The sequence below is a fragment of the Coenobita brevimanus genome, chromosome 71, assembly GCF_032717465.1.
Source record: "Coenobita brevimanus isolate Jiangsu-jjx chromosome 71, ASM3271746v2, whole genome shotgun sequence".
Taxonomy (NCBI): Eukaryota; Metazoa; Arthropoda; class Malacostraca; order Decapoda; family Coenobitidae; genus Coenobita; species Coenobita brevimanus.
In genome coordinates, this window is record NC_137024.1 from 25,806,708 (window position 1) to 25,828,967 (window position 22,260).

General features: G+C 42.1%; 1 pseudogene; it reads right to left on the reverse strand.

The window, feature by feature from the left end:
• Window positions 1-1,162: 1,162 nt before the first annotated feature.
• LOC145406920 (5S ribosomal RNA) lies at window positions 1,163-1,282 on the reverse strand (annotated as a pseudogene).
• Between the last annotated feature and the right edge of the window lie 20,978 nt (window positions 1,283-22,260).

Consider the following 22,260-nt stretch of genomic DNA (forward strand, 5'->3'; position numbering starts at 1 on the left):
ATCATCTGCAAACAACAGTACAGGGAGTTTCCAAACACTGCTCTCTCTCATTAGGACCGCTCCAACATCCACTGCCCTACCTTGTATCTCCTTTATAACCCCATCCATATACAGACTGAACAACCATGGAGACATGACACATCCCTGTTTCAAGCCGACCTTCAAAGAGAAAAATTCACTCAGTTCACTATTCACACACACTGCAGCCTTAGCACCCTCATACATACTCTTCACGGCCTTCAACAACTTCCCATCTAATCCATATATTCTTAATACTTTCCACAATCCTTGTCTATCCACCCTGTCAAATGGTTTCTCCAAATCCATGAAAGCCGCATACAACTTCTTTCCCTTCTCTAGAAACTCTTCCACTAAAGATCTAAGAATGAATACCTGATTTACACAACCTCTTCCCTTCCTAAAACCTCCTTGTTCTTCTCCAACTAATTCTTCTATTATTTCCCTAACTCTGTCAATAAGTATCCTACCATATACTTCTCCTATTACACTAAGAAGACACATGCCCCTGTGATTACCGTACACTTCTTTTCCCCTTTTCCTTTGTACAGGGGAATAATTATACCTGACTTCCAATCCCCTAGGACTCTACCTTCCTCCAAGGCCAATCTGCACATCTTCCACATCCATTCTACTACTAACTCTTCCCCGTGCTTCAGCATTTCACCATACACTCCATCAATTCCTGGGGCTTTCCTCATTTTATCTTTCTTCATTGCTTCCACAACGTCCATCCTACTGATTTCTTCCTCTCTTCTCACCTCCCTCCTTCTCCCAGTCATTTTTATCTTCACTCCCCAGCTAACTACTTTGACACCCTGTCTAATTCTCTTAACCTCTTTCCAGAACATTTTCTTACATTCCCTCCACTTTACACTCAAGTTCCTTTCAAATTTCTCATCCACTCTCCTCTCACTCTCTCTTACGAATCTTTTCACCTCTCTCTTCCTCTCTTCATATAATTCTCTCTTCCATCTCTCAACTTCTTCCATGCCTCTGTTTCTCATCCACTCACTATATCATTCCAGTCATTCATTCATTGCCCAGATGCCATGTATCCCATACGGGGTGGCCAAGGGCTTAGAGTTAATTGTTTTACAGGGAGGGGCACTAATCCTCCACCACCCCACTTGACACGTAGCAATGCCAACAGCATCTGGTGTTCCCAGGCGGTCACCCATCCAAGTACTAACCAGACCCAACGCTGCTTAACTTCGCTGATCGGATGGGAAGCGGTGTACTCAACGTGGTATGGAGTACTAAATTAAATATTGCGAGGATTCGAACCAGCGCTTGTCAAAAAGTAAATATCGACTGAGAACAGCACTGATTAAAAAAAAAAAAAAAAATGTTAACAAGGAGTGATTTTAGGAGTATTACGTACACATCATCATCACCATCATCCGGACCTCCTTTCCCATCCCACGGCAGGGTGAGGAGTAGAAATGTCCAGACAGCCTAAGTTTGCCCACTCCAATGGGCCACGCTTCCATTCACTCATAATTCAAGCCCCCAGAGTCCTGGCTATATCTGATATGCCAAAAAACTTTCACCACATTCTGTAGCTTCAAATAAACATATCCAATAGTGTTAATCTGAACGCTGTCACGTTAAAAAGGGATGCCACATCCCTGATCATGCACTTCTCACAACATTCATCCAGCCAGCATCGGACACTAACAGGCTGGAAAAGAAACTGGTGATGCATACTTAATGGGAATGAACAATACTGTAAGATTCTTACCTGATTTTGACGACACTGCTTGAATGGATGGTGGGGGGGATGGGTTTCCGAGGCTTGGGCCGGACTGTGGCCTCTCAGAATGAGGCGAATGTGCTGCTGCCTCTGTGCTACTTCCTCCTCATCAACCTCCCTCTGGAACCCTTCAAAGTCCAGTGTGGAGATAACGGAAGCAATGTTGTAGTCAACCTCAGCTGCCTCCTTGTCGTTGTAAATCATCGATTCTTTTAGATGAATTCTTTACGAAACAGCTGCGACCTTTCCATATTTTCTATTGAAAAGTCTTTCACAGGTTACTTATTATTTCTAGATTACCACAGCTGTTAGGCATTATAAACTTACCTCTGAAAGCTATAAATGAGGATTTAGAATGCGTGATACACTGACGTGTCCAGTCAGCACGGTGGCTGGTAAATAATGCAACCAGTTTGAGAGATCATTGGTAAACACTGCCGCAGGCAAACTGCCCATTTCCTTAAATACTGCACCCCAAGATAGGTATACAGTATTTTGTTCTTTTCCAATCACTTCTTGCAGTCACTATTCAACTATCTGTGTTGCATATGTGCCAAAATTACAGGCAACAACCGATTTACAATACCGGTACTGTACCCCGGAATAGTGATAGGGGTAGAAATACCACCCTACCCCGCTTTTCATAGGCCTACCCCTGGTTTTGCGATGAGGTTTGAATTTTTTTATCAATTTTGATGATATTTTAGACATAACTTATGTTTAGGTTGATTTATAAACTGCTTTTAGACTTAGATTAATGTGTTTTAGTCAATGGTGGAATAAACACTGTCATTTGGGGTACAGATTCTTGCTCATCACATGAGGTACAAAACAGTATGGACAACTAGGCGACTCAACAAAGAATATTTCGTGTTTAACAACTGAACTGTCATCTAACCTATCATGGAATAAATAATACTAATTTTAAATAAATAATGTTGTAGGTGGTGGCAACCATCATCCACTCACTTGATGTAGTGCTGCCTACTTCTTCCTTAGCCTTTATCATATACTGTACTGTATTTTTTTCTGTGCCTACTCTCCTCTCTTCCTATTTCTCCCACCTTTCCTGTCACTTCTTATTGCTTTTCTTTACAGGTGGTTTTACATTGAGTGACAAGCCAAATGGTTTCCTGTAAGCCAAGAATCCATTACAACACTGAGTGGAAACCATATAACCAAACCATACGTGCTCCCTACATGTCAACAAGTGGGTTGGTAGAGGGTTAGTGCCTCTCCCCATAAAACAAATAACTCAAAGTCAATGGCCACCCTTTATGGGATTGTGGCATCTGGCAATAGATAGATTAATAATTATGAAAACCTTAGGGAGCAAATATCTCATGCATTGATGAAAACTGTGACATTGATAAATCATGTGTTTACATTTGGGCTGTTCAAGGAAAAATGCTTTGAAAATACAAAGGAATTTCTAAATAAATGTTGGACAATATGAGAGAAGAAAATAAAGGAGTTCAGCAACCATAACAGTACAGTAACTAAAATGACATAAAGAGGGGTCACTGAAAAGACTATCTCGATCGCATCATTGATAGATAAGTCATGTGTTTTCATATGGGTTGTCCAAGGGAAAACATTTGGAAAATACAAAGGAATTTCTAAATAAATGTTGGAAAAGAAGACAGAAGAAAATAAAGGAGCTCAGCAACCAGAACAGTAACAAAAACGACATAAAGAGGGGCCTTTGAACAGGCTATCTTGACCGCATCATCGATCGATAAATCATGCGTTTATATTCAGGCTGTTCAAGGGCAAATGCTTTGAAGATACAAAGGAATTTCTAAATAAATGTTGGAAAATAAGAGAGAAGAAAATAAAGGAGCTCAGCAACCAGAACAGTAACAAAAACAACATAAACAGGGGCTGTTGGAAAGACCTTCTCGATCACATCATCGATTACATTCCCAGTCAAGAGAATTCCCCATCAAAACATCAACGATTCTCCGTCACAACAATTTCACACCTTGGATGATTCTGCGTCATTCATACAGTATTATTATGCATAACAGATGTTTATTTAATTGTCCTGGGACCTTCTGACAATGGGACTGTACATGGTGCTGCTGCTGCTGCTTCTCTATAGAGTTTGAATACGAGTTGGAGATCGCATTCTCCAGTGACTTTGGGTACAAGTGAGATAGGCACTGGTTTTAGGCTTAGGTTAGCTTCTTTTACAGCAGTCAGGCCATTTAGATTGGCTTTAAACTTTTTTTTCGGACTCATTTGTGTGGATTTACGAATTGGCTGCGGGGAAACCCAAGCCACAAAAATGCATCCCTATACTGTACCGTACATTACATGTTCAATCTACCCCGAAATATGATATCTCACCAAGTGATGGGTTTTTACTTAACCACTTGCATCATTAAACCGAGGTATGCCTGTACTTGACCTGAGATGGTGAGTTTGATACAATATAGGTGGAATCGCTGCACCTGTTTAGTAAAGTAACGTATTATCCTCTTATGTCCGTAATGGTGGGCAACTTTGGCTTTCTTCTAACTGTTGTCAGCCCTCCTTATTACATCGAACTTTTGGTGTAAGTTGATGTTGGAGTCTTCTTCTTCTTCTTCTTCCCCTTCCTCAAAGAAGTTGTGGGCTTAGGAGGGTTACAATCAGCCATGGTAACACTGGACTGGCAGAGGAAGCACTAGGAAAAAAAAAAAAAAAAAATCCTCTCATAAACACTCGAACCACAAGCTTACAACAGAGAGGAGACAATGCACTGAACCAGGCGCCAGGGCATCAAGCATACGCATCCTTCATGCTTGGTGTGGGAGGGAAGCGCTGTGATTGGCTTATAGTAGGTGTTATGCTTTAATACCAGTATGACTGGTTTAGTAATGGCCATGCTTGACTACGGTTGGTTTACACCCAGCAGCCCAGCTAGACACGCGGGCTTGAGGCGAGTATTACATGAGACATTAGAAAAGCGCCACTTCTGAGGCTGCATTTGTGAGTTTCCTGTTATTTCTGTGAGTTACAGATACTGTAAACTGTTGCATGATGCTGCCGCATACTATGAATCCATTATTTAACATCGCGCAATTTAGGAGATTCCACTGTGCCTGGGTAGTGTGATGAGTAAGGATGGAAATTTAGAGGATGAGGTATATACTTTAAGGGTACAACAGGGAAGAAAGGTGGCTAGTTCACTGAAAGTAGTGATAAGAAACGGAAGTGAGCATGGAAGTAGAAAAGTCTATCTATCTATTTATTGCCAGAAGCCATAATCCCGTAAGGAGAGGCCATTTGACTCTGAGTTATTTGTTTTACGGGGAGAGGAACTAACCCTCCACCAACCCACTTGTTGACACGTAGGGAACATGTATGGTTTGGTTATATGGCTACCACTCAGAGTTGTAAATAGTTTCTTGGCTTACAGGAAACCATTTGGCTTGTCAATGTAAAGCCACCTGTAAAGGAAAGAAAAGTACTAAGAAGTGACAGGAAAGATGGGAGAAATAAGAAGAGAGGAGGGCAGGCACAGAAAAAGAATGATAAAGGCTAAGGAAGAAGTAGGCAGCACTACATCGAGTGAGTGGATGATGGTCGCCACCACTTACCACTAAACTAGAAAAGTCATTGCATGATAATATTGTATTGTGAATGGCTGGGAGAAGGAGGGAGGTGAGACGACAGGAAGAAATCAGTAGGATAGAAGGTGTGGAAGCAATGAAGAAAGTTAAATCAGGGAAAGCCCTAGGAATTGATGAAGTGTGTGGTGAAATGCTGAAGCATGGAGGAGAGATACTAGTAGAATGGATGTGGAAGATGTGCAGATTGGCCTGGGAGGAAGGTAGAGTCCCGGAGGATTGGAAGTCAGGTATAATTATTCCCTTGTACAAAGGAAAAGGGGAAAAAGAAGTGTGTGGTAATCATAGGGGCATTTGTCTTCTTAGTATAACAGGAAAAGTGTAAGGTAGGATACTTATTGACAGAGTTAGAGAAAGAACAGAGAAATTAGTTGGAGAAGAACAGGGAGGCTTTAGGAAGGGAACAGGTTGTGTAGATCAGATATTCATTCTTAGATCTTTAGTGGAAAAGTTTCTAGAGAAGGGAAAGAAGTTGTATGCGGCTTTCATGGATTTGGAGAAAGCATATGACAGGGTGGATAGACAAGGATTGTGGAAAGTGCTAAGAATATATGAAGTAGATGGGAAGTTGTTGAATGCTGTGAAGAGTGTGTACGATGGTGCGAAGGCTGCAGTGCGTGTGGATGGTGAACTAAGTGAATTTTTCTCTTTGAAAGTTGGGTTGAAACAGGGATGTGTCATGTCTCCATGGTTGTTCAATCTGTACATGGATGGGGTAATAAAAGAGGTACAAGGTAGGGTAGTGGATGTTGGAGTGGCCCTGGTGAGAGAGGATAGTGTTTGGAAACTCCCTGTACTGTTGTTTGCAGATGATATTGTGTTGTTGAGTGAAGACAAAGGGGAGCTGCAAGGCTTGGTGGATGAGTTTGGGAGAGTGTGTAAGAAACGGAATCTAAAGGTGAATGTAGGGAAGAGTAAAGTGATGGTCTTTGAGAGAGGTGAAGTCAGTGAATGTACAGCGAGGTTGGATGGTGAGGAATTGGAAAATGTGAGTACGTTTAAGTACTTCGGTAGTGCGATGAGTAAGGATGGAGGTTTGGAGGGTGAAGTGCTTGAAAGGGTACAGCAGGGAAGAAAGGTTGCTGGTTCTTTGAAAGCAGTGATAAAGAACAGGGAAGTGAGCATGGAAGTGAAAAAGTTACTACATGACAGTATTGTGATACCAACTCTAACGTATGGAAGTGAAGCTTGGACATTGTTGGAAGGACACAAGTCAAGAGTGAGAGCAGTGGAAATGAGTTATTTATGAGGAGCCTGTGGAGTCACATGGAAAGACAGGCTGACGAATGAGGATATAAGGGAGCGTTGTGGTGTGGATGTGATAGGAAGCGTTATGAAGAACACACTGAGGTGGTTTGGCCATGTGGAGAGGATGGAGGGTGAAAGACTGACGAAGAGAGTGTATGTGAGTGAGGTGGAGGGGGGAAGAGGGAGGGGGAGGCCGAGGATGAGATGGAGGGATGGGGTGGAGAAGTATATGAGAGAGGGGGGTGTGAGTTGGGAGCAGGGCAGTGAAATGGTGGGGGACAGGGCGACTTGAAGGTGATTTGTTTGTGGCCACCCCAAACGGGATTGAGGCGTCTGGCAATAGATAGATAGATACGAACTCTAACGTATGGAAGCGAAGCTTGGACCTTCTCGGAAGGACACAAGTCAAGAGTAAGAGTGGTGGATATGAGTTATTTGAGAGAAGTATGTGGAGAGAGAGAGAGAGAGAGAGAGAGAGAGAGTGACTGACAAATGAGAAAGCGAAGGAGCATTGTGGTGTGGATGTGGAAATAACAGAAAGCATTAGAAGAAATACAGTGAGGTGGTTTGGCCATGTAGAGAGGATGGAGAACGAGAGACTAAAAAGGAGAGTGTATCTGAATGAGGTGGAGGTGGAGAGAGGGAGGGGGAGGCTGAGAATGAGATGGAGGGAGGAAATGGAGAAGTATAAGAGAGGTGGGTGGGAATTGGGGGGGAGAGCTGTGAATTGGTGGGGGACAGGGCTACATGGAGGTGATTTGCTTGTGGCCACCCCTTATGGGATTAAGGCATCTGGCAATAGACAGATAAATATGCAGAAGTGACACATGTTTCTATGTTGGACATGACTAGGCAAGACCTTGAAACATGGACTGTTTCAACCACACCTCCCCTCTTTAACTACAAAGAAGACTCTACCATGAGACTGTTATGATTAGACAACTGAGGCTGAAGACAAAGCATGCTACTGTATTCAGCCAAGTGCATTTTTTTTTTTTTTTTTTTTTTTTTTTTTTAAAGGAAGAAAGGAAAAAAGGCTAGAAGCCTGCAACACTGCTCCCCACAAGAAAAAATAAAGGAAAGATATCAGAGAGCCAAATTCAAGATCTGTTCATCTGAGATGCTAGTTGCTCTCCTACTTTGTGCTGTCTTCTTTTTGTGGCAGATCTCCCTATTCCACATATCTGTAGGCTTCAGAAGGATGACGATGATGAATAAGATGTATAGGGAGGTATACAGTATACCTTATGCCGCAGAATAAAGTTCTGCAAGAGATAGCTGAGGAGTAGAATAATATGAAACTGGCAAACTTATGAGGGTGGGGTGGATAAGGTCAGTTAATATTTGGTATGTTAAGAATGAATGGGTCAGGCAGTGGAAGCTCAGAGAAGCAGGCAGGGATGATATGGTAAATTTATATACTGGTACTGTACCAAAAAACAGGGATGCTTGAATAACATCATACTGTTTTAATTTAAGTAGCACAAATACCAAAAGCAAAATAAAGTGCAGTGGTACAAATGTACTGTTTACAGTAATCCCTCAATTATCTGACATAACACAGCCAATGGAATGTCCGCATAATGGTTCCTTCTGGATAGTGGACTTCTCCCCTAGCCCCCTTTAGTACATAACCTAACTTTGAAAGCCAGTGTTAGGCCAATTCAGTACATCATACAGCATTTGTTCCTGTTGTTTAACACTACTCTATCTGGCCAAGCAGACCTAAAAATACAGTGGGCACAAAACGTAATGGTAAAATGGAATAAAATCATGGTAAAATAAAATAAAATCATGGTAGCTACAGTAGAGTAAGCTAGAATAAAATCAGCATCAACACTCATGATTTGACCATCCTGCATAAATCTTACCCAGGATCTCCCACTTCTAAAGAGTCAGTACTATCCACTTCCTCTTCCCTGGTGAAGGGGCCATCATCACACACCCTAGTAAGAGGCATGCAAGGAATAGCAAAGCTTTAAGCAGATACGAAACAACCAAAAAAACAAACACATGCACGGCCATAACAACTGTCTGGAAGGAGCCATTTACTTCACAATCGCCACACAGGAACTGACACCGAGTGAGGGAGGTCTCTACCAGTGGACACTGGCTAAACTACCAAGCCAGCATTTCCTTTTCCCTGGTGAAGGGACCATCATTACACACCCAAGGAAGAGGCATGCAAGGAATAGCAAGGCCTTAAGCAGGTAGGGAACCACCACAAAACATACACACGAACTGCCATAACAACTGTCCGGGAGGAGCTGTTTACTACACAATGGCCGCACAGGAACTGAGACCAAGCGAGAAGGTCTCTACTAGTGGACACTGGGTAAACTTCCCAGCCAGACATGGCGACACCACCGGGCCATTTCTGTCCAGCCAGGCGCGAAAATGTTCATGCAGCCATAACTTCCACCCAAACGCAAGCATTTTGTCTGGATATTATGGAAAAATGTACGAATAATGGTTTTGAACAGCCAGATCACAGCGACTGGGTAATGGATTGTCCAGAAAATGAAAAATCTATCTATCTATCTATCTATAGCCCGACGCCTTAATCCCGCAAAGGGTGGCCACAGACAAAACGCCTCCAAGTCGCTCTGTCACCCACCATTTAACTACCCTCCCCCCAACTCACCCCCCCCTCCCTCATATACCTCTCAACTCCATCCCTCCACCTCATCCTCGGTCTACCTCTCCCTCTCCCTCCCTCCACCTCACCTACATACACCCTCTTAGTCAGTCTTTCATTCTCCATTCTCTTCACATGTCCAAACCACCTCAGTGTATTTCTCCTAATCTTCTCAACCACATCCACATCCACCCCACAGCGTTCCTTCACTTCTTCATTTGTCAACCTGTCCCTTCACGTCACTCCACATGCTCCTCTCAAGTAACTCATTTCCACTGCTCTCACTCTTGACTTGTTCCCCTCTTGCAAGGTCCATGCCTCGCTTCCATACGTCAGGGTAGGGATCACAATACTATCATGTAGTGACTTCTTAACTTCCATACTCACCTCCCTGTTTCTCATCACTGCTTTCAGTGTACCAATAACCTTCCTTCCCTGCTGTACCTTTTCACGCACTTCATCCCCCAAAGTTCCATCCTTACTCATCACACTACCCAAGTACTTGAATGCATTCACATTCTCCATATCCTCACCATCCAACCTCACTGCACACTCTGTGACTTTATTCCTCTCAAACACCATAACTTTACTTTTGTTTAATTTAACTTTCAGATTCCTCCTCCTACACACTGTCCCAAACTCATTCACCAAACCTTGCAACTCCATTCATCTTCACTCAACAGTACTGTATCATCAGCAAACGCAACACCGGAAGCTTCCAAATCTCATCCTCATTCATTAGAGCCACCACCACATCCACTGCCCTACCCTGCACCTCCTTTACAACCCCATCCATGTATATATTAAACAGCCATGGAGATCTCACACAACCCTGTTTCAGCCCCACATTGAGATCAAAGAACTCACTCAGCTCACCATCCACTCGCACCGTAGCCCTAGCTCCCTTGTACATACTCTTCACAGCACTCAACAATTTCCCCTCCACTCCATATATTCTTAATACCTTCCACATACCTTGCCTATCTATTCTGTCATAAGCTTTCTCCAAGTCCATGAAGGCAGCATACACTTTCCTTCCCTTCTCTAGATACTTCTCCACTAAACATCTTAGAACAAGTATCTGATCTACACACCCTTTTCCCTTCCTAAATACCCCTTGTTCTTCTCCAACTAGCTCCTCTGTCATATGCCTAACCCTATCAATGAGTATTCTACCATATATTTTACCAGTCACACTAAGTAGGCAAATACCCCTATGGTTACCACATACTTCTCTCTCCCCTTTTCCTTTGTATAAAGGAACAATTATACCTGATTTCCAGTCCTCTGGAACCCTTCCCTCTTCCCAAGCCAATCTACACAACTTCCATATCCACTCCACAACAATCTCACCCCAATACCTAAGCATTTCACCACACACTCCATCAATTCCTGGAGCCTTTCCCAACTTAATCTTCTTCATCGCTTCCACTACATCCGCCCTACTGATCTCTTCCTCCCTCCTCTCATCTCTTCTTCTCCCAGCCATTCCCCAACCACTTATACTCGCACTGCTTTCACTCTCTACATTCAACAAATCCTCAAAGTGCTCCTTCCATCTCCTCAATTTCTCTCTCTTCTCCACCAACAATCTATTATTCCTATCTTTCACTCCCCTACTATTTCCCCTTTCACACTGCCTTACTTTCTTTACCTCCTTCCAAAACAATTTCTTACTCTCCCTCCATTTCACACTCAGATTCCTCCCAAACTCTTCATCCACTTTCTTTTTACTCTCCTTCACCAGTCTCTTAACCTCCCTTCTCCTGCTCACATATACCTCTCTCTTCTCTCATCTTCTCCCCTACCTCTACTCGCTAACCATTCACTATATGCCTTCTTCTTTTGTTCCACAGCTCGTTTCACCTCATCATTCCACCATGCTGTCCCTTGCACACCCTTGCATCTCCTCCTCACTCCACAAACCGCCTCACACGCTGCGCCTATCTCTTCCGTGAATATCTTACATACGTCTTCCACCCCTTCCATCTGCTCTAGCTCATACCTTCCCAATCTTTCTTCCACTATGCTCTTATACTCTGTCATTTTCTCACTATCTTGCAATTTCTCCACTCTTCTCACATGAGTTGCTTTCTCCTGTCTTCCCCTTCGTCTCCTCAACCACTTTCTTTGCAGCTCTACCTTGGCCATCACTAAATGATGGTCTGAGACTCCATTCCCCCACCCTCTCCACACTCTTGCATATATTTTACCAGTCACACTAAGTAGGCATCCACACACACGTAGTCTATCATTGCCTTTCGTTCAACAAGTTCACCATCCATCCTCCTCATTACTCTCCACGTATACCGGTGGATCATCTTATGCCGAAAGTAGGTGTTGGCTATTGCCAACCCCTTACAAGGACAGATGTCCACCAAAGCACTTCCATTCCAATCTACGTCAGCTGGCACACCCCACTTACCAACCACTCCATCCACTCGTACATTCCCAACTTTGCCATTCATGTCTCCAATCAACAGCACTCTCTTGCTCCTCTCAAACTTGTCCATACACACTTCTACACTCGCCCAAAACTCATCTTTCACTCTTGCCACTCGATCCTCTGTCGGGGCATACACACATACACTCGCCCACGCTTGTATACCTACTTTCATCCTCACCCATACAATCCTTGCACCCACTGTTCCATACTGTCTTATATTCTCCTTCCACTTCTTGCTTATCATCAGACATACTCCCTCTCTTGCCCTCTCGTTTTCACTGACTCCCGCACATATACCTAAACCATATTCTCATTCTCTCACCCTTTCACCTTGCCATTTAGTTTCAGTCAATCCACATATATCCACTTTTGCATCCTCAAGCACCTGAACAATCTCTCTCTCTTTCACTTCATCATTCACTCCTCTCACATTCCACGTTCCCACCCTAAGAATGTCCTTTGTCCGTTCCTTAGTCGTCAACGTATGGTCCGTCCGGGTCCAAGGCGCTTTATTCACTTTTTTAGTTAGTTCTTTTTACGGGGTGGGGCACTAACCCACCACCAACCCTTTTAGTCGCCTCGTACGACAAGCAGGGATACTGGGGAAGTATTCTTGAAACCCCCCCTACCCTCAGGGGAGGACGAAATGAAAAATGGCGTTAATAAATCATGCCTTGGAGTCCCCAGAGGGGGGGACCTTAAATTCACCCACCACCCACCGCTCTCCTGGTGATGACTCTGAGAGATGCCTGGAACCACTGTCTGACTCACTCTTCCTTCATTTCTGAAACATACCCGGCCTTTCCTCTAACTTTATCTCTGTCGAACACCACCTCTCCTCCTCTAAACCTCACCTTCTCTTCTTGACAGAGACTCAGCTGTCTGAGGCAACTGACAACAAACCCTTTTCTGTTTCCTCCTACTTTCTCTATACTCATTTCAAAGCCAAAGGTGGCTGTTGTGTATATGTACGTAACAACCTATCTTGCTCTCGTGTTCTGGAACTTGGTTCTTCTGAATTCTCTACTCTCTAGCTTCGGCTCTCCTGTCTTTCGCTGACTAAATATATCTGCGCTGTTTACTTATCTCCTAATTCTACTGACTATGAAAAATTCTTCAACTATCTTACTTCTACGATGGAACACATTCTATCCATTTCTCCTTTCTCTGAAATCTCCATTCTAGGAGATTTCAATGTTCACCACCATCTTTGGCTCTCCTCTCCTTTCACTGATCCACCTGGTGAACAAGCCTACATCTCTTCTATCCTTTATGACTACAGCAGCTTGTACAGCACCCTACCCGTATCCCTGACCACCTTGGAGACAGCTCCAACATAATTAACCTCTTCCTTACAACTAATCCTTCTGCTTATACTGTCAATCTTTCCTCTCCGTTGGGTTCCTCCAATCACAACCTTCTTACCTTAACCTGTTCTATTGCTCTGGTATGGCCTGCGGACCCTCCACAAAACGTTGTCAGTGGCATTCTGGAGCTGCAGATTGGGAGGCCCTCAGGCAGTACTTCTTTGATTTTCCATGGAATGATTATTGCTTCCATGGCCGGAAGCCATCTGAGTGTGCCTTGAGCATTACAGAGGTCATTCTCTCGGGCACGGAAGCTTACATTCCCTTCTCATATCCTCTGACTAATGCAAGAAAGCCTTGGTTTAATCACACTTGTTCTAATACTGTCCGCAACAAGGATAGGGCCTGTAAAAGGTACTGGAGCCAACCCACCCTTGAATCACGTCTTTTTTATGTTTCTTGCCCGGAATTGTGCTAAGGCTGTTCTTCACTCTGCTAAAATAATTTCATCCGTACTAAATGCTCTCAACTCTCCAACTCAATTTCTTCCTGATCCTTCTGGCACCTTGCCAAAAATCTTTCAAACAACTTTACTTCATCATCCTTCCCTCCTCTTTTCTACTCTGATGGCTCTGTAGCTATTTCTTCTACTGATGAAGCAGATCTCTTCGCTCAGACTTTCTCCTCCAATTCCACCTTAGAATGATTCCGGTGCTGTTCCTCCATCACTTCCCCCCTCTTACGTCCCCATGGCTGACATTAAAATTTCTTCAGCTGATGTATTTTCTGCAAATCACTGGCCTCAATATTAACAAGGCATATGGGCCTGATGGAGTCCTTCCTGTTGTCCTCAAGAACTGTGCTTCAGTGCTTACACCCTGCCTAGGTAAACTCTTTTGCTGTTCTCTGTCAACTTGCACCTTTCCTTCTTGCTGGAAGTTTGCTCTCATTCAGCCAGTCCCAAAGAAGGGTGACCATTCCCAACCCTCTAACTATCGTCCAATTCCTTTAACATCCTGTGTCTCACAAGTCTTCGAGTCATTTCTTAATAGAAAAATGTTAAAGCATCTTTCCTATCATAACCTTCTTTCTGATCGTCAGTATGGGTTCCGTCAGAGGCACTCCACTGGCAATCTTCTCACCTACCTTTCAGACTCCTGGTCATCCTCCTTTCGGGACTTTGGCGAAAGCTTTGCCATTGCACTTGACATCTCAAAGGCTTTCGATCGAGTCTGGCATAAATCTTTAATTTCCAAACTGCCCTCTTGCCTTCATCTATAGCTTCCTTTCTGGTCGTTCTATGCCGCTGTTGTAGACGGCCATCGTTCTTCTCCTAGATCGATTAACAGTGGTGTTCCTCAGGGCTCTGTCCTATCACCAACTCTCTTCCTTTTATTCATCAATACCTTCCAAGCTGTACATCTAATCCTATCCACTCATACGCTGATGATTCCACCCTTCACCTTTCCATTCGGTTCCCGCAACGTCCATCTCAGCAGTTAGCCTACTTCAACAAACAAGGGTTGAGGCTATGGCATGCCTAATGTCTGACTTGGCTCATATCTCTGACTGGGGTAAAAATAATCTTCTTGTTTTTAATGCATCAAAAACTCAGTTTTTACATCTATGAACCCAACATAATCTTCCACAGGAGTACCCACTAATGTTTAATAACATCCAGCTGAACCCTGCATCATCCTTGAACATGCTTGGGGTTTCATTCACTCGGGACTTACCTTGGAAAGATCATACTGCATCTCTTGTAAAATCTGCTTACAAGAGATTAGGTGTGCTAAGCCAACTCCGTACCTTCTTTACCCCTGCACAGTTTTTGACTTTATACACGGGTTTTATTCGCCCTAGTTTAGAGTACAACATTCATGTGTGGGAAGGCTCCCCACATACAGCTCTTCTCAACAGGGTCTCATTAACTCTCCTCCTCTTACTGGCTTCCTTCAACCTCTGTCTCTTCGCCACATTTTTGCATCTTTATCTCTTTTCTATCGTTACTTCCGTGATCACTGCTCCTCTGAACTGTCTGCTTGCATTTCTCCACCTCTACGATGGGTGCGTAGCACCAGTCTAGCAACAAACTCTCATCCCTTTTCTGTCCAACTCTCTAATGCAGGAGTTAACTGTTACTCCTAGTCCTTCATTTATGCAACAGGTGAACTCTGGAACTGTCTCCCTCTGTCTGTATTTCCTACTTCCTATGATCTCCAGTTTTTCAAATGCAGTGTGTCCAGGCATCTCGAAATGAACGAATCTTGATTTTGGCTCTTTTGTATTGTTTTTGTTCTTTCTTGGAGGGAATGGTTTGTGGGCTCCGGCCTTTGGTTCCTTCTTTTTGGGGGAAAAAAAAAAAAAAAATTATGGCCGTCCGAATAATCTAGAGATTACTGTACAAGCAAACCCTGATTTATGATACCCCTAGATGCAATACCCTGGAACAGTGATGGGGGCAGAAATACTACCTAACCCCACCTATTGTAGGCCTATCCCCAGTTTTGCGATGGTTTTTTATTTATTTTTTCTTACCAATTTTGATGATATTTTATACTTAAATTTTGTGTTTAGGTTGATTTATAAACTGTGTTTAGGCTTAGATTAATGTGTTTTAGTCACAGATGGAGTGAACACTGTCATTTGGGGTACGGATTCTCACCCATCATACAAAGTACAAAACAGTGTGGGTGTCTCAACAAAAAATATTTCATGTTTGTCCATTGAACTGTCATCTAACCTATCATGGAATACATAATAATAATTTTAGATAAATATTAATAATTATGAAAACCCTACAGAGTAAATACTTCATGCACTGATGAAAACTGTGATATCGATAAATTATGTATTTACATTCAGGCTGTTCAAGGAAAAATGCTTTGAAAATGCAAAAGAATTTCTAAATAAATGTTTGGAAAATAAGAGAGAAGAAAATAAAGGAGCTTAGCAAGTAGAACAGTAGGTAAATTGACAACAAAGGGCTACTGAAAAGGCTATCCCGACTGCATCATTGATTGATAAATCATGTGTTTTCATTCGGGTTGTTCAAGGGAAAACGCTTTGAAAATACAAAGGAATTTCTAAATAAATGTTGGAAAAGAAGACAGAAGAAAATAATGAAGCTCAGCAACCAGAACAGTAACAAAAACGACATAAAGAGGGGCCTTTGAACAGGCTATCCCAACCGCATCATCGATCGATAAATCATTCATTTATATTCGGGCTGCTCAAGGGAAAATTCTTTGAAAATAATTACAAAGGAATTTCTAAATACATGTTGGATAATAAGAGAGAAGAAAATAAAGAAGCTCAGCAACCAGAACAGTAACAAAAACGATATAAACAAGGGCTGTTGGAAAGACCTTCCCGATCACATCACCAATCGCATTCCTGGTCAAGAGAATTCCCCATCAAAACATCACCGATTCTCTGTCGCAACAATTTCACACCTTGGATGATTCCGCGTCATTCATACATTATTATTATATATAACAGATGTTTATTTAATTGTCCCAGGACCGTCTAACGGTGGGATTGTATACGGTGCTGAAGCTGCTTCTCTAAAGAGTTTGAATACTGTACGAGTCAGAAATCGCATTCACCAGTAACTCTTGGTACAAGTGAGACAGGCACTGGTTTTAGGCTTAGGTTAGCTTCTTTTACAGCTGTCAGGCCATTTTGATTGGCTTTAAACTTTTTTTCTAGACTCATCTGGGTGGGTTTAGAACTTGGTTGGGGGGGAAACCCAAGGCTCATAAACACATCCCTATACTTTACATGTTTAATCTACCCTGGGATAGGTAACCCACCTAGCAATGGATTTTTACTTAACCAATTGCATCGTTTTACCAGGGGATGCCTGTACAGTCAACTCACAATTATCTGCTGTTGCAATGTTCGGCCCAACGCAATATCCAGAGCTGTTAATCGGCACTATTAAAGCAATTTCCAGCAAAATTATGCAATACCCACTGCCAATACAAGACATAACCAGCGGTTCTATGCAATATACGGCACTGAGGTGTATCAAACGGCTCAAAACTGGTAGCCAACCAGTGCTGTATTATAGTAAGCTCGCCCCGAACACATTCTCGCCAAATGCGCTCGCAATTATACACAGTTAGTGCTGGGATACGTATAAGACAACGTAAGATTAAAGAACCATTACGAAAACTATAAATTTACGCAAGAGAGGCCTTTGAAAGGCCAAATCCTCGAACCTCAGCACAGCGTGCAAGGTTTGTTTTGATTACGTGATCATGTGATTCACTGAACTGCTTTTCCACAGTACTGTATTTGTAAGTTAAATATTTACATTACTGTTCTGGTAAGTTTATGTACAAGTTAAAGTAATATTAAATAACGTTAAAACAAGAAATAATGTCTTATAACCAGTTTACCTGATAGGCGTCGGAATACTGCTTTTTTTATTTGTTCATTAAAGATTTGCTGCACTGATTGTCCACAGTACTGTATTTGTAAGTTAAATATTTACTGTTCTGAGATGTAAGTTAAAGCACTTAAATAAAGTTAAAGCATTAAATAGCCTTGTAACCAGTTAACCTGACCCATGATCGGCGGGTTCCGAGACAATTCTCCGTCAAGTCAATTCACCGTCAGACAATTCCCCGTCAGGCCAATTCGCACCCTGAACAATTCCCCGTCATTCTATAAATATACGGTACTTATTTCGCCTTTGAATTATATTCTAGCATCCCCACAGCTGTCTTCATTAATGACGGTGAAATGTATTGTTGTTGTCGTGATAGCGAACTGACTTGACAACGAATTGTCCCGAAACCAATCGGCATCGGAATGTTGCCTTGTGTTTATGTATTTGTGTGTTGAAGTTTTGCTGTGCAGTGCTGTATTTGTAAGTTATAACTTTAAATAAACCTTCCAACCACTTAAAGTGCTTCATATTGATTACCAATGGCAGATAACAGCAAAACACCACATTTAGGGGGTCTAGGGAGCAAAATAAGGAGTAGTTGAAACTTACGCAGTTTCACGCCAAACGCGCCACGGTTGGAACAAAACCCTCGCATTAGGGAGGAGCTTGCTGTACTGTATTGTACCATTATTGTATTTTATGCTTCACTATCTTGTTACCAATCAACGCAAGCTGCATCCAACCGCGAGTGAGTACTTGAGACACAGTCCTTGGCATCCAAGGCCACACACTGAGAGACCCACGTCACCGCGTTACACCCGCACACTCGACAGTTCATAGAAAATTTATCCTCGCACCCTTATATATGCTTCAAAAATCGTAATTTATTTTTCACTGTAATCCTGAATAAATGTACCTGCTTATGGTGTTGTAAAAAAGATCCGCCGAATGTAAATTATGCCTTAATTTTATTTTACTCCAGTTTTTTCTCATATAACTATAATTTTTATGGTAAATGTTACTGAGAAAAAGTTATAGGGAATTTTTTTGGCTACATTCTGGTGTATAAAGAATTACTGTAGGTTAATTAGGGCCAATTTTACAGAGCAGGAAAGGAAATTATCTTACTCTCAAGCAAGGCTCAAAGCACACTGACTGATGCCGTGGGATGACGCTGGGTGTGGAGTGGGTTGAGCACGGTGAAGGGATACACAGAGACGCAAGTGGTACTTTGTTCTTGCCCAGAAATAGATGCAAAATTGTTCCATACTGTAACCAAAAAACAGGGGCCATTTCGTTCGATACAACCGGCGTTAAATGGTAACGAGCAGTTGAAATGTGCGCAGATGCAGCCTGTGTCAAACGGTTACGGGCTCATGAAATTTGCACCAAGCCCATAAACACCAAAGGGTTAATATTCATCTTTTACTCATGGGAAAGTTTTTAGGATAAAGTTCAAGACACACAGTGATGAAATATCCAGCTGTACAGTACACCGAATACTTAGTCGATAGGGGGGTACCATGCAATAGCCAGCATTTTACTTTAACCAGCGTAGGACTTGACTGAATTACGCCGGATAATTGAGTTTACTGTACTGTACTGGTCTACAATATATACTGTACTGGTACAGTATGTAGCTAATACAGTACTAGACTAACTGAATGCTTCATAACTAACAAAGTCCATCTGTGCACCACATTCACTTCTTTTATTATTGTCAGTTCAACAACCAACATAAAGTGAGCACAAAAATGAAGTGTGTCCCTATTCAGTACTGAGCCATACTCCCATGATGTATGATCTTCCATTATTGGTGTACAATGAGTGCCAATAAAGTAGCTACCAGTGCTGTACAACATATGCAGTCCTTCAGGGATCTGTTTAAAAATTGCAATAATTCCCTAAAACTAGCCAAGGGCAAACCAGCAAATCAGCTTTATAGGCTATACTGAAACCTTACTGGGCATTGTTTTCTAAAGCTTACTGTGGACATGACAGCAAAATGGGACTGTCAACAAGAAGTAAAATTAAGGTCAATGTTTTGTTTACAGAGGACAGTGACTGCAAACTGTAGTTACAGAACCTCATTCAAAATTGTACATGGTACAATAACTTTTTGTTTTTGTGTTTGAGTTGCTAGGTGATGCATTCTCTTCCAACTTCAATCACACAGTATATTTTCATTCACTGAATCGATGTAATTTTTGTTCTTGCTACAGCCAGATAACTTTACTCAGCTTGGGAAGGCTCCCTAGTAGTGAGACTGTATGCAACCCATCCTGTTAACAGTCTCTCCTAAACTGAATGTAACTGTCTAGATAGTAAAAGCACAAGGTACCAATACTGCATAAGGGAAAACCCCATCAGTTAAATGAGACTAATTCTCCATTTTAAATTGGATAATAGATGGATGGATGGTCTCTTTGGCTGAATAAAATCTGGTAGCTAATAACAAAAATAAAATGAAAATTAAACCTCTTGGCAAAAGAAAAATGGGGGGGGGGGGAGAGAGAAGGGTGGTTAAGAGTATCCTTTGGGTGAGCACTAGGCCATGCAAATAAATTTTAGTGAGCCAATGTGGTATGATTAGGTAATGCCACTGGCCATGAAATTTAGCAATATAGCTAATGTGGCATGGGGCTAGTCAAGGTTAACTCCGGTGATCTGCCTGACCTTGCTCCTACTGCTGTCGCTGGGTTGCACACTCATGCCCACACTCACAAAAGGTGTTGGATCTGGGATATTTACTGGGTAGCTTACAGTTAGTGAAACCAGTATCCTTTTACAAGAGACCAGGTCCCATTCATTCATGGCTCTGGTATATTTACTCAGTGAGTCTAGGTTAAAATTATTGCAATTTGTATCCTTTAACAAATGAGTACAATACTGTAGGTCCTACCTACTCATGTCAACATGGTACTGGTAGGCTACTATCAGTGTACTATGTATCCTTTAACAACAAACAGCTCCCACCTTTTCAAGGCTCTGGGGTATTTATTTGGTACTTTACAATCACTGCAATACAGTACATATCCTTTCATCTTTTCATGCCAATTACAGATGTATTTTTAACATTTTTATTCTTGCTATCAGCAGATGATATTCCTGAACTCTGGAGAGAGCAATTGTAGTGACTGGATTACAAACTCCTCCACAATGTGATGTCTTTTACTAAGCTGAATATCATCTGACAGTTGATACAGTTGCAAGAAAAAGATAGAAAATACCTTGCCAGATTCAACAGGTTAATACCAAAACAGGCCTCAGCTATTCATACAGGCTCTTGGTACAACTACATTGACGGAAGAGCGTTTAGGCTAATGTTGTTATTGTTTTCATTGTGTTTAGACATACCTACTTAGGAAGTTCCATACTGGGCAGGAAAAAAACACCAGCATGTCACATTAGGCGAGGTTAAGCTGACTGCCACATCAAAACTACACTACATAGCTAACTGTCAACATTCCCCTTTAAACTACAGCTCACATTTTTACTCTTCTTTTCTGTGTCTTCTCTATAATTAGTTTTATGGCTATTATATCACTGTATAATTCGTTTCAAACACCATCACTTCCATTCCCTTCTAAAACAACATACACGCATTGATCAAATACCGTACCATACCGGTACCTCTACTGCTGCCATCTGGAAGTAACAGCCTCGATTAAGCCTGCTACTGTTACACTGTAATGATCTGAACTGATCAGATATAGCCTATACCGTATAATATATTAAAGCTACCAGCAGATGATTTTTTGGAGCAGAGGTACTTCCTTGCAGACAAAGGGCTAAAAAGTAGCTTCTCTCAATCAACCTATCTACTAACAGGACATACAGTACAATAATATTTGATCTGGGCTAACACTGGATGATTCCATTCAGCTGTGATGAATTTTAGTTGCAAATAGGTTACTGCAACTGCCCATGGATAGGGACCTATCTGACTACCAATACTGCTTACACATTAACATCATTTAAAATCTTCAGTATAATGACATCTTTTCATCATCCACTTGTTTTGGAGAGATCCCACTGAATGTACGTTTAATGGAGACTTTTTGTAAACCTTTCATTTTGGGAAATCCCTAATATGGCTAACAGGGTAATGAAGAAACAAGTTGTTGCAAAGAAAGAGTAGCTATACTGCATTCCTGTCACTGTAGTGAAGGACTGTTGTATTCTTACAATATTCTTCCATAATTGAATAAAATAACTACTGTAGTTGGTTGCAAGGACAAATTTGAGAGAACATCATACTAAAGGTATCAGCAATGACAGATGACTATGAACAAATCTATCTACAAATCACTGGTCGCTAAGGAACATGGATAGTAATGAAGGGAGAGTTAGGAATGGCAAAAATTACGGATGTGAAAAGTTATGGGAGAGGAAGGTGGGTTTGGGCTGAAAAGGAAAAGTTTTGGTCAGAAGAGAGGTTAGGAATGGGGAAAGTTAGGGATGAAGGAGGTGAGGGGAGCTTATGGATAAGGAGATGAAATCAGGGATAAGTGTGGTGAGGAGAGGTTAGGAATAAGGGATGACAAGGGAAATAGGGGATGAGATGGGTTAGGGTTAGGGATGTATCAGAAGAGATCAGGAAAGAGGAGAGAGGGGTAAGGGATACAGCAGAGTGAGAATGTTAAGCTAAAGGAAGTGAGTAAAGATGTTTAGCGCCTTGAATATAAGTGACATATATCATACCGGTGAAGACGGTGAGTGAAGACGAAGGGGAGCTGCAAGGCTTGGTGGATGAGTTTGAGAGAGTGTGTAAGAAACGGAATCTAAAGGTGAATGTAGGGAAGAGTAAAGTGATGGTCTTTGAGAGAGG